At 46.1% G+C, this 12,465-nt stretch overlaps 1 protein-coding gene across 5 annotated transcripts in view; it reads right to left on the bottom strand.

Moving 5' to 3' along the window:
- MYO1B (myosin IB) overlaps window positions 1–12,009 on the bottom strand; it is a 100,869-nt gene extending 88,860 nt beyond the window's left edge. For 2 of the 5 annotated variants that reach the window (XM_056496327.1, XM_056496329.1), the window contains exon 1: window positions 11,263–11,392. The gene's annotated coding sequence lies outside the window, so the exon portion shown is untranslated. Of the gene's footprint in view, window positions 1–11,262; window positions 11,393–11,806 lie in introns of those variants that run through there. The other 3 variants (XM_056496330.1, XM_056496326.1, XM_056496328.1) reach the window with 3 other exon arrangements.
- Window positions 12,010–12,465: the final 456 nt, after the last annotated feature.

Here is a 12,465-nt window from a genome sequence, read left to right as displayed (position 1 = left end):
CAAGTGTTTGCCATACACTCAGAGATGCCTTGCAGCTGTTGGTATTTCCCATCAGCACTGCTGACAGCGTGCTCACCACAGTTTGGAGAGCAGGACACAAAAAGCAAGTGGCTTCTCACACACCTTTAAAAAGATGAATGCTTCTCAAGAACCAGATCTATGGGAGGGATGGGACCAGAACCTGCTCCCAGTGCCTGAGAGATCAGGAGGATCAGATTCTTCCTCCAACACTCCCTGATCTCATCCATACCCATTTACCACCTGAGGCTTCTCCCAAATTTACCTTTCTTGTCCCTAAAGGAAAGATCAGCAGCATTTTAAAATATCTCCTTTTTCTGTAGGCAGTTGTCAAATCTGCTCTTCCTCCCTTCAGTCTCATATCTAAGCCTTAATTCAATGAAGTGAGAACATTTGCAACGTGTTTCCATTCTCAGAAAAAAAAAAAAAAAAATTAAAGTCTATTCAGTAATCCTTCGCAGTTTGATCTGTTTTATGTAGCACAACATGCTTGGAAGGAGAAGTGCTGGGCAGGCCATGTCTTTAAAAATGCTTTTATCCACACACTCCCACACCACACAGAGCCTTTTAAAACACAGACTGTTGCATCCAGTGCTTGCAGTGCCTGGGATTGCCATCCAGCCAAGCCAGTTGAATCCAAAACCTTCTTGCCCCTCTTGGCCACAAGGATGGCAAATTAAAAAAACACAGCATCCCAGAGCCACAGCAGCCAAATCATTGGCCATTCTGAAACAAGAGTGAATGAGAACTATAAATAGAAGAGAATGCAGTGAACAGGCAAAACCCCCAAAGCCTTGTACAATTAAATGCACACATTCTCCACGGGGGAAATGAAGTAATGCCCTGTTATTGGCACACAGCACGTTACAGAATTGTCCAAGGTTTTCCACATCACCCTCCAGCAGCAGAACAGCAGCAATTGTCAGCAGCTTCCTACAGCTGTGCAGACCTTAGCTCACACTTAAGAGTTTGCTGAGCTGGAACTATCACTGTCTGCAGAGGTGGCTTGGTTTTTTTTCCTTTCCAGGCATTGTAGCAAGAGGACGATTTCCCTGCCATCAAAACTGACACATATGTACTCACATATGCTTCAAGCTCTGATTATTTTAAAACAAAAAACAATTTTTTTAAATTAAAAAAAATAAAGCCTTTGGTTTTACTATAACCAGCTTGCTGCAGAAGATAACCCCCTTTTTCTTTTGTAAGTCTCAACAGTGGAGTTCAAACTGATTTCACGTTCCAGGTCTGATCCTGAGCCCCTGACAGGCTGTAATTATGCTTGCCCAGCCCTTCCTGGTTTTCTCTGTCCAGGAGCAACCAGCCCATGCAGAGTGGGAACATGGACAGGCCACTGCTGCAGAAAGCAGCCAGGGACACAATGTCATTGCTTGAACAAAACCAAACCAAAAGGGGCTGCAACCATCATCGCAGACAAGCCTAGGTACCAATTTAGCAAGAGGCAGGATTTAAATTTATCCTGTTCTGCTGCCCAGCAAACCTTGTGGCTCTGAGTGACCCCCAAAGGTGCAAGTTCATTGTGCTGGCTCACCAGGCAAACTGAGACAGGTTTTGCAGCTGAACTGTTACAATGCCCTTTTCACTCTGAGATACGTTTCCCGACAGCAGCACGTGTGAAAAAATGTTGATATCATCCAGAGGAAACCCCTGCTTTCCCTCCAGCCCATCCCATCTGCTGCCCAGCCAGGTCTGCCAGGAACACCTGCACCCTCCTGCCCAGCTGTGACTGCTCTGACACATCCATGTCCTGTGGAAAAGAGAATGCACAAAACAGCTCCATGCTGAGCCCACCACTTTTCCCCGCAAGAAAATGCAGGAACGTGACAGACAAGTTGCAGGAAGGAATGTTAATGGATATGGCAACACCAGTAAAAGCACTCAGAGAACTAAAATGCTTCCTCTGACTCTCCATCTTCCCTTTTGGTTTCGCCAGTGTCTGGATAGCTTCTGAATTCCTTTCTTCCTCACAGTCCTCCTGAACAAATCAGTGTTTTCCAAACTGGAAAAGTTTATAATTCAGAGTTTATGAATTAGCTAATGTTCCTCACATCTTACCCACCAAGCAAGAGCTGTTATTTGAAGCCTTGTGCAACCTCTCTTAAATTTCCGTGGGCACTGAACATGACACAGGTGTACCAGGTTCCTTGAGCACCCAACAACAAACAGCTCCGGTGAATTACAAAAGTAAAGTGAGGCATTAGGGGGTGTATTTGTCCTGGGAGCAGGAATGTTTGCATTCAGCATCAGCTAAATGGGAACAGCCCTTTAGCAACATCAGATAGGGGCAGTTTCACACCAGTGACTGCAATTTAGATGACAGAAGATCTGACCAGAGAATTCCACAGGAGAAAGGAATGCTCCACTGGCCTCTGCTACCAAACACCACACATTTATCTACAGATTGGGTCATTTTCAAGAATCAGGCTGCTTAAGGTACTGTTGAACAAACAGCTGCAGCCAGTGAGGCAATATCATCTTTTAATTGTTTAACAATGCAGACTTAAGTGCAGTTTAGGAACACTGATAGTGTGATAATCAGACTGCATTAGGACATGTACAAAAATGTTTACTGGGACATCATCTCCTGATGTAAACAGTGGATGGAACTGTCTTCATGAACAGGACTCAGGTTCTTCACAAATGCAGAAGTGAGAGGTTTGGTTGTTGCTGAAGTTCTTTGGGGCTTGTTGGGGGGGTATTGGGGTTTTTGTTTTGGTGTGGGGGCGGGGTATTTTTTATTTTTACAACCCACACTAAGCAGTGATCTCCCCTTAAAGTGAAAGAGATGTCTCTCATGCTTCTGCTCATATTATTATGAGACCATGAACAACTGTGTATCACCAAAAAGATGCACAGTACCTTACCACAAAACCATAATCATACGAGACACGTATGCAGAAGACACAGCTCTGCCCTCCTTCTCTTCCTTAAAAAAGAAAAAATACTAATTCAGCAGCCTGAGGGGGTTGTGTTTGCATTTCTCCAAGGCTACTTTCTGTTATTTTTTTCCCACTAGTCTGAATAACATTAGCATGGATAATACCTGCTCTATGAGACCATGGGGTATATCTATTATATTATTCCTCCTTTACAGTCCCAGCAGTACATGTCTTCAAATTACTTCTGATAATTATTTTGCAACCACAACACAATAACTGCCACCAGTAATAGCACTCTGGGGTTGATCTACTTCCTAAGTCAACTTTCTGCCTTGCTTTAACTCATCTGGGTCAGTCATACCAGGTCAGACACCAGGTTTTGGGAAAAACATTGGACCTTTAAACATTGCTAAGGCACTCTTCTTTAGCAGCTGTGAAAATACAGTCAAAATATGTCTGCTACTCCATTTTTACCCTGCAAATGCTCCCTTACATTTTGGATTATATTGACAGGCTTCAAAGATTATAGGTGTAAAGTGGCTTTTTCTGTAAATAGTTATTATGGAGTCCCTTTTTTTTTTTCTTTAATTAGTTTAATGGGCAAGACACCTTGGGTATTTTCAATGCATCTAGGTCTTCACTACCAAGGATATTTGCAGTCCAAAATTCTGGTTAAATTCCCACTGAGTTCAGCAGAAACAGGATCCATGGTGGTTTCTTATATTTAGTCCTTTCTTAGTCATTGCCTAGCCACAGAGTTTTATAATCATTCCAGGTCCACATCTACAGAAAGGGATAAAGTATTCAGCAACAAAGGAGATCAATTTTTGGCACATACACCTTGCTAAGATTCTCTTGAATCTCTTTCAAAATTAGGAACAAAACATGAGTGCAAAGCCCAAAGGTTTCAAAGGTTCTGCTTCTCCCCCTAAACTAAAAACTAGATTTCAGACTGACAGTGTTCTTTGAACAACACAGCTTTTTAAAAGTTGTCATTACAGGATATGGACACATAGAAAACACTCTTATTCTTCCAGAAAAACAACCCAAAAAATCTTTTACTACTGGATAGCCACTAAGCACTGGGTGCCCTTTTAAACTGATTACCTTAATCTTTCAAGCTGCCGCTCAAAGTTTTCTGCCAATTTTGGGGGATCCTGCCTAATCCAAAGGTTACATTTGCAGAGCAGGGGCACAAAAAACAAGGCAGTGTGTATTTATATTAGAGGATCTTCTTTGTTTGCTGTATGTCACACACCAGCAGCTTGCCACTGCACCAGAGCTTGGGTTCAAAAGAGCTCTCCCCACAAAACACTTTTACAATCAGCCCTCACAAAGTCAAATCACCTCTTTCAACTGAGGTTTCAGTCCCTCGGGAGCAATCCGGCAATCAGCTGTAATCGAGATCTTTGACTAAAACAGGATTTTTACTTTCCATTCCACACAAGCACACGGGCAGAAAGCAAGCTTTGCTTCCCTGCAGTCAGCCACAGGAACCACACACACATCCCTGATGCAGGCAAAGAGATCTGCTCATGGTGGAGCCACTGGAGTGGCTAATTACACTAATTATAAAATTATAAATTATAATAAACACGAATTCCTATCGGTGGTAAGGTAGGTACTAAGAGATGTCCTAATCCTACAGGGTTAAAATACCAGAGTGCACGCTAATCTTCTGCTCAAATGCTTTGTTGCCTGTTAAGCAGTCGGTGATAAGCCCTGGAGATATGCAGAAAACGAAATAACAGGCCAGGTAACACCACAGCTTCCCTCAGCTGCCAACAGCAGGAGGAAAAGCAGCCACAGAAAGTCGTCACAAGAGTCACTGAACCAGGTTTCAAACCGGTCACTGATGAGCACAGACCTAATGAGGAGCTTCAGGAAACCCAGATCCCAGAAGAGGCACTGGTGCCTGTATGTACCCAGCATCAAGTCAGCCACAGTAACTGAGCACACCCTAACTCCTAGAGCAGCTGGCACTCACAGGTTTCCACAGTTTCCATGCACCCATATCGTCTTCCAAGCAGTAAAAGTCTGGGTAAAGCAAAAATTTCCCTGTCCTTTTCCACTTAAAACAGGAAGAAAAGAAGTTGCCCAAATACCACCCCAAAGATCTTATTCTAGCCCGTTGCAGTTTCCCCTCCTGAAAACCTCACTGATGGGGTCCTTGAAATATCAGTAAATAAAGTCTGGAATGTTTTTAGGCTAGTACTTTATGAGAATAAGACAAATCATGCCAGCTGTACATCTCTTGGTCTACACATCTACTCTCTCAGACACTTCTAATCTTGAATTTCATTCAAAAGGACAGAGTAAAGGACAACAGAACAGCTGATTTTGCACACAAAAGCAGGCAGGAGACGAGATCTGAGCACAAGCATTCCATCAGAAACATGGGTTGCAAGGAGAACAAACCCCTCATTAAGTACCACAGAGCAGAAAAATTGGTCTGCAAAATTCCCTAGCTGCAGAAAAAGCTTCAAGTGGAAATTATTACTTCTTTGCAAGTCAATCCATCACAAGAGAAAAGCCTGCAGGAAGTCAGACCCCACTAGTCCCATTTGTCCCAGGAGGAGCTGCCAAGGTAAAACCACAGTGCAAGGTTTCACCCTGGCATCACTGTATATTCTACACATCAATTTCTGCCCAGCAAGGCACTGCTATTTTTTAATGAAGGAAGGGAATAAAAGAATTTGGATGCAAGTGTTGCAGGAAGGGGAAGTATTATTTGCCCAAATCTAAGATAAAAAAATCTAAGGGAAGGCAAGGCTTAAATAAATTACATGTACTTAGACAGGTTTGCTCCTCTCAAGCAATTGACCTATATCCACAATTTTGTCATTTTCATCCTCAATGGTAATTTTCAGACACACACATGAAATTAGAGGATAAAAGTCATCAATTTCTAAATCAAGGCATCTCCAGCTCTTCCTGTGTATTGTACCATGAGATATTTCAGACAATAGGAGCAGTTCATGAAGTTGTATTTCAACACACAGTAATCACACCCTTGCCCAGATGTCCACGAAGTTTAAAGCCAGCAGACGGTGTTTTTACTAACAACTAGCAGGATAAACAGAGATTTTTCCAAGTAAAATATAACACTTCACAGATTTAGAGAGGGACACCTTCTCAAAACATCAATAGAAAGCAAATAAAAAGCAACCCCCTTCCACAGACGGGAAACAGCCGGTCCCATGGCAGGAAAACTCAGCACACACTCACAGCTACTAAGTTTCCCCTCGCAGTGTTTCAGTGAGAACTATCATCTGGCAGTTTTTAGGAAGCAAAAAGTTCTATTCACACGAGATACAGGCAAGCTCCCTGCGTTCCAGAAATCTGTTACAAGGCACAAGGAGCTCCAGCTCCACCCTCGCTCGCCAGATCTTCCAGGGTTTCTCCTGGAGTGAACTTGGTTTCAGCACAGCCCTGCACTCTTTGATCACTGAAGGTGATCTCCAGAGCCCTTTCAAGCCCAGCAGCCTGACAGGCTGTGAGTGAACAATGTAAGTGTAGCTCTGTCAGCTCTGTGTGCCAGACCAGTGCCAAACCCACCACATCCTACAGCCACCACCACACTGCCCCAGAGTGCCTTTTCCAGCCCTCTCCATGAGAAACAGCTCCCATGCTGGGCCTTATTTCCAGACTAAATTTATTCCTGATCCACTCCCTGATAGCCACTTTTTCTTCCTTTTGCTAATGCTGCTGGGGTTTGGTTTTGTTTTTAGATTTAAATGTGTTTTCTCCTCCACAGGGAAGTATTGGCAGAGGTTAATTTCAGTGGACTTCATTCCAAATAATGCATAGCCAGTATTGCCTATTTCCCTCTTGGCTTTTCCATCCCAATCACCCTTTTCTGCTCCCTCTCCTACTTGAGCCCTTCCTGACTGGGCAGGGTTTAAACTAGGCTGTACAGAGGATTCCTGGTACATCATGGCAGCAATATTTCCTCATCACTACCAGGAATATTCCTTCATAGAGGGATTCATTTTCACCCCCTCCACAACTCTTTTTTCCTTCTCCAAAGGTTCACAGGGAATGAGCACTTCCCTAGCTTACTCTGCACAACAAATCCCTAGTGCTCCACCAGCCACAGACCTACTCACACGTGCAAAAGTTAGGAGGGTTCTCCAGACACTCCAGCAACCATGTGTTTATCTTGTAGGCTTAACTATTCCCAAAAATAATCTGCCTTTCAACCTCTACCACCTTTCTGCTGCCCTGTCTCCAAGCCTCTCTTGATGAGAAGGGAGAGCAGCTGGTTTTTTTGCTGGAAGTTAGACATCCCAGGTGTCCCTTCCTTCACATCAGGTAAGCATGAGCTCTGCTAGGAGAAGCTTTCTTCTTAGCTCTCAAACATGAAGTCAAGCTCTAGCCAAGCTACCAAGTGGACTGGTTCCCAGAGTCACAGAAAAAAAATGGCAGCTCTTCATCTCTTCACCAGTGTCTCTATGTTAAGTTGGTTATTTGCTTCCACAGAGGAACAGTGGAGAGGATTAATAGCAACTCAGCTATTTAACAGCTCTCCTAAAAGCAGTGCTGACTTCTCACTGCAGTGCCATCCACAGAGTCCTTATACAATAAGGATACCTCTGATCTAAAAGAATACCCTGAATTGTGCTTCAAACTGCTTTAACACAAAGGCATCAAAACACAGAGAATAAGTGCAACTCTTACTTTCCTGCTGGTGTTTTTGCTCTCATGGTCCTCCTGCCCAACAAAATAAAGACTTCTGAAATATAAGACCCTTGGAAGGGCTGCTGGCTCTCCAAGACAGGGACAACAAGGAAAAGCTCAGTAGTACACCCACACTGAGAAGCAGTTCCAAGGCAGCACTTCACAGAGCCAGAGACAAGGCAATTACCTGAGCCCAAGAGACACCCACTCCCCACCTCTGCAAAGGAAAGAAAATCTCAGTAAACATTTCACCCCTATTCCTTGGGACCCTGGATATTTGGATTCCTTATCTTGAGCCTCCAACTTGTCTGCTGAAGAGTTAAATCTGGTCACCTAGGCTGGAGACCACCTCTTGATTGCTTTCCTCCCAAAAGCTGGAACACTGGAAAAAAGATGTTCCACCAACCAGTTTCCACCTGGAAAGGGGACTTGATAATTCTTCTTTGAAACTGTTATTTTTAAGCACTAGTCTTTCCCACTGAAACTCACTCATCACCGCAGTGATTTCGCTAGCAGAAATGGATACAAGTTTACTTGGGTGATACCAAAAGGGAAATTTCCCAGTAAAATGGAGTTGGGAGAGGCAAAAAGATTTTCTGTAAAGTTTTCTCTAAAAGCTATGCCACTGTCAGGAAACAAAAAATCAAACCAAAAAAAAGAAAAGAGAGATCATGGTCTCCACACTATTTAGAACCAAAATCTGGTGTAATACACACCAAAAGACCAAAGCTTTCCCAAACCACAAGCAAACTGGAGCACAACTGCAAAGGATGAATGTTTTGAGACTAATGCTCAAACACACCAGGAAAGATTCACAAAACGACCCTTGTTGCAATTCCAGTATCCTCTTTGCTAGCTACTTCACAGCATATGACAAAGAGTTGCTGAGATTTCCACTATCCCATCAGTGCAAAATTAAAATGCTTAACTTTTTGGGAGGGTTGTGGGTTTTGGGGCTTTTTTTTTTTTTTTTTTGCATTCTGGGAACTGCAAAATAGAAGAAAATTAATGTTGTTCTTTACTGTTTCTTTATGACAAAGCATGCCTTGATGTTAGCTTATACACCAGAAATCGAGCTCTGGTTTCCTTCTTTTTTGGAGGATATGAATGGAGAGGTTACATAAGGGTGTAACAAGAGCTGTTACTTCCTTTCCCAGTTGAAGAGAAAAAGCTGTAGATCAAGTTACAGACTCCAGGGCTGGTCATTGCTACTCCAGTCTTCCTAAAATTTTTGCCAGTAGTCCCACAACAAACAGAAGATGATACTTAGAAGGCTCTGAGAATTTAATAGGTTAACAACATAGCTATAAGGGAGGGAAAAACCCTTTGTTTTTGTCTTTCATCAAACTCAGGAAATTCCCCAAGCTTGATGCATACAGTCACTCAAATCACAGTTAGCTGTTCATTAGTACAGTAAAAAAAGATGAATTAAATATAGGGTAAGAGTTACAGTCCCATACATGAGCTGTGCTAAACAAGCTCAGCAGCCTGAAAGGGCACTGAACTTTGGGGGATATGTCAGCATTTGTCCCAGCTCTGACCACACAAAGCAAATGAAAGGAGGAACAGGGTCCAGCTTGGCCCACACCAGAACTAAGCTTTTCTCCAAACCATCCCACTGGCACTTTCTTCACCTTCCTCTCCAGTTCCCAAGGCGCTGCTACTACTGCTGCCGAAGGAAGATGAGATCAGACTCCAGCACGAGGAATTTCTGTTCCCACAGAGCTCAGGGAAACCAGATGATCTCAGAGAATCATGTGAAGCAAGACCCCGACACTTCCATGAGGCAGAGTATCTCCAGTATGTTGCCAGCAGTTTCTTAAGAGTGCACAGTGGGAAAAATTAATGGCTTTGCTTATGTTTCCAATTGCTCTCTCCCACTTCCTCTCCTCATTTGCCAGACTTTTATTTTCCCTTCCCCCAGAAGCACTAGCAGGCTTGCAATGTACATTTGCCCTTCTAAAGGCAATTACATCAAGTCTTGCACAATGCCTGAAAGGGCTAACACAACAGAGCCAAACTATCGGCCCCTGGCATCATTTCCACACAGAGTTCCTCCCCACAGGTGAGATTTAACAAGGTCTCCTAAAAAAAAAAAAAAAACAGAAAGAAAGTAAAAAGGCAAGCTTCTGTGGTTTAAGATGCTTTCATGAGTCTTTCCACCTTCACTTTGCTGAGCACTCAATCTGCCAGTGGTGCTCATGAGGAGCCAGAAGCCTTTTAGAGATCCAACACCACATAGGTGTTTCAGAAACATCCTAAGGATATGGAGGAACTTGTGGCAGCCTAGCACAAGCCAACATAAGCAGTGACCACTTTATGTCACTTTGGGAAGAATGGGAATGCTCCAACCCTTACACCTTCACACAAAATTAAGCCAGAGGCAGCACATTGCGTTAAGCACTAAACTGAACCCATTCTTAAACTCAGGCCTGGGACAACTGGAAATAAAAGCACGTGATGAGAAGAATGTCATTACCTTTCATATGTTTAAAAGCAGCCAAGGACTGAACTTAACTTTAACAGATGTGTTGGACTATTTCTGTCCTCTAACACTGCACGCTTTTGGGAGAAGCCTTGTTTTTGACACAGGGCTTGACAAAGTGATGATTCATCCAGGGAAGGATGGGCAGCTTGTTGCCAGCCTTAATTCACAATTAACAATAGGACAGACGGATATGGAAGGCTCATGATTCAACACAAAAATCGCCAAGTCAGGAGTTTTACCTGACCTTTATGCCAGTGGTCACTTCCAACCTGGATATATTTTAGATAGTTTCTCTGACATAAATTTTAAGAGTAGTTAGCTTTTATTTCACTACTGCTACATTTGCCCCTCAGAACAGTGGTCCTGACTAAACACATAGCAACTGATTTAATGACATGGTGTGAAATTTCAAAGCTTTCAATTACTGGAAAAAGCAAACAGCACGTGTGAGCACTGAGGTGCAGCGGGCAAGGCGAGCGAGCACTGGACCACTGGCTCTGCTGGAAGGCCATTGTTTTCCAGCGGGGAGTCCGGCCCCTCCGAGGAACAAAGGGATGCCCTTCCCAAAACACAGATGTCCCACACCGAATCCCAACAGCCTCCATGGGCGCACACAGGCGGTCTTCCTCGGGAGGCCACACCAACCCGTCCCCTCAGGGAAGTTCTCTGGGACAATGATCCTGCCCTGGAAAGCCCTTCCTCAAGTCTCCAAGTGCTGCCCGACAGCAGAATCCATCATCCTGCTCCAAGTTACCAGCACTCTTCCCACGGCTCCCGCGGAGCCCCGCAGCCGAGCCCGTCCTTTTGAATTCAGCAGAGCCGCGCACGCAGGGTAATTATTTCGGACTAGAAGAAACAGATGCCACGCTCTCCTCGTGGAAAGAGCACGCACACAGACACACACAGACAGACAGACACACACACACACACACACCGGTACTCGAGGAGCGAGTCCCGGGCCGTCCCCGCGGGTGTGCGCACCGCGCTCACGCCTCAGTGAAGCCGTCCCAGCCCCACAGCCGCAGTTTGGAGCGGGGAAGGGGCGCCGAGCCGCCACACCGCCGCCCCATCCCTTTTCCCTTTCCCTATCCCTATCCCTATCCCTATCCCTATCCCAAGCGCGTCCCGCGCGGGTCCGGAGCCCCGGTGCGGGAGACAAAGGGAGCCGGGGAGCCGTACCTGTGCCGCCCAAGGGCGATCCGCCGAGCCGCACCGCCGCCCCGAGCCGCCGGCGGACGCTGCCCCGCTGCCCCGCTGCCCTGCCCAGGAGCCGGCGGAGCGCAGCGAGCCAGCGGGGCTCAGCCCCGGCCCCTCCCAGCCCGCCCGGCGGGGCGGAGGCGGCACCGCCCGCTCGCCCCGGGCCCGCAGCGCCGCCCGGCGGCACCGCGTCCGGCTGGGGTCCGGGCTGCACCCGCTCCTGGGGCTGCACCGAACCCAGGGCTGCACCGAGATCCTGGGCTGCACCCGCTCCTAGGACTGCACTGACATCCCGGCTGCACCGAGATCCGGGAGTGCACCGAGATCCCGGGCTGCACCCTGATCCCTGGCTGCATCGGATTCTGGGCTGCACTCGCTCCCGGGGCTGCACCGAACCGCGGGGATGGACCTGGGCTGCATCCGCTCCTAGGACTGCACCGAACCAGGGCTGCAGCCGCTCCCGGGGCTGCACCGACCCCCCGGGCTGCACCGACCCCCGCGACCCCCGACCCTCCGCCCTCCTCACCTGGTCTCCCGCTCTCCAGACCCGCCTGCTCTGCGGTTCTCCAAGTTCGTTTCTTTCACCCTCACCTCGAGCCGTCGAAAGCTAAGCAAAAAGAGAAATTGGCCTGTTTCGGTGTGAAACCCAGCATCTCCCATTCGGTTCCTGAAATAATGTTTTCTGTAGTTCCCCAAGTGAGTGCAAGCGCCCGAAAGTATTTGGAGCACGCTTTGACAGCATAGCTTATCTGCCCAACCCTGCCCCCGAGAAGCGCAGGAGCCATCGGGAATGGAGAGCGACTGCCCCGCTGTATGGAAAGAGGGGCAATAAAAGAAAAAGCCCTAAAGGGCTCAAATTGCGTTTCTGGGACTGAGGGCAAGGAACGGAGGTTTCTCCCCACTCACAGATGGGGTGGAGAATGTAGGTCTGTGTATTACACTGACACACTTCCCGGAGAAATACCCCGTGTGAAAAGTTTTACTGCTGGTTCTTTTATTCCTAAGGAACCAATTAGCACATTTTGTTACATTTTGTTTGAGAGCAGGCTTTTCCCAATCTGGGTTGTTTTTAAACAGCAATAAGCTTCCATTCAACCCCAAGCTAAACCTACATTTGCTAGATACCAGTGAGAGGAGGACCTGAACTGCAGATACACAACCAGAACTCTTTAGCTATGTGGAAGA

The sequence above is a fragment of the Oenanthe melanoleuca genome, chromosome 7 (genome assembly GCF_029582105.1).
Source record: "Oenanthe melanoleuca isolate GR-GAL-2019-014 chromosome 7, OMel1.0, whole genome shotgun sequence".
Classification (NCBI taxonomy): Eukaryota; Metazoa; Chordata; class Aves; order Passeriformes; family Muscicapidae; genus Oenanthe; species Oenanthe melanoleuca.
This window is presented reverse-complemented; position numbering and strand designations above follow the sequence as displayed.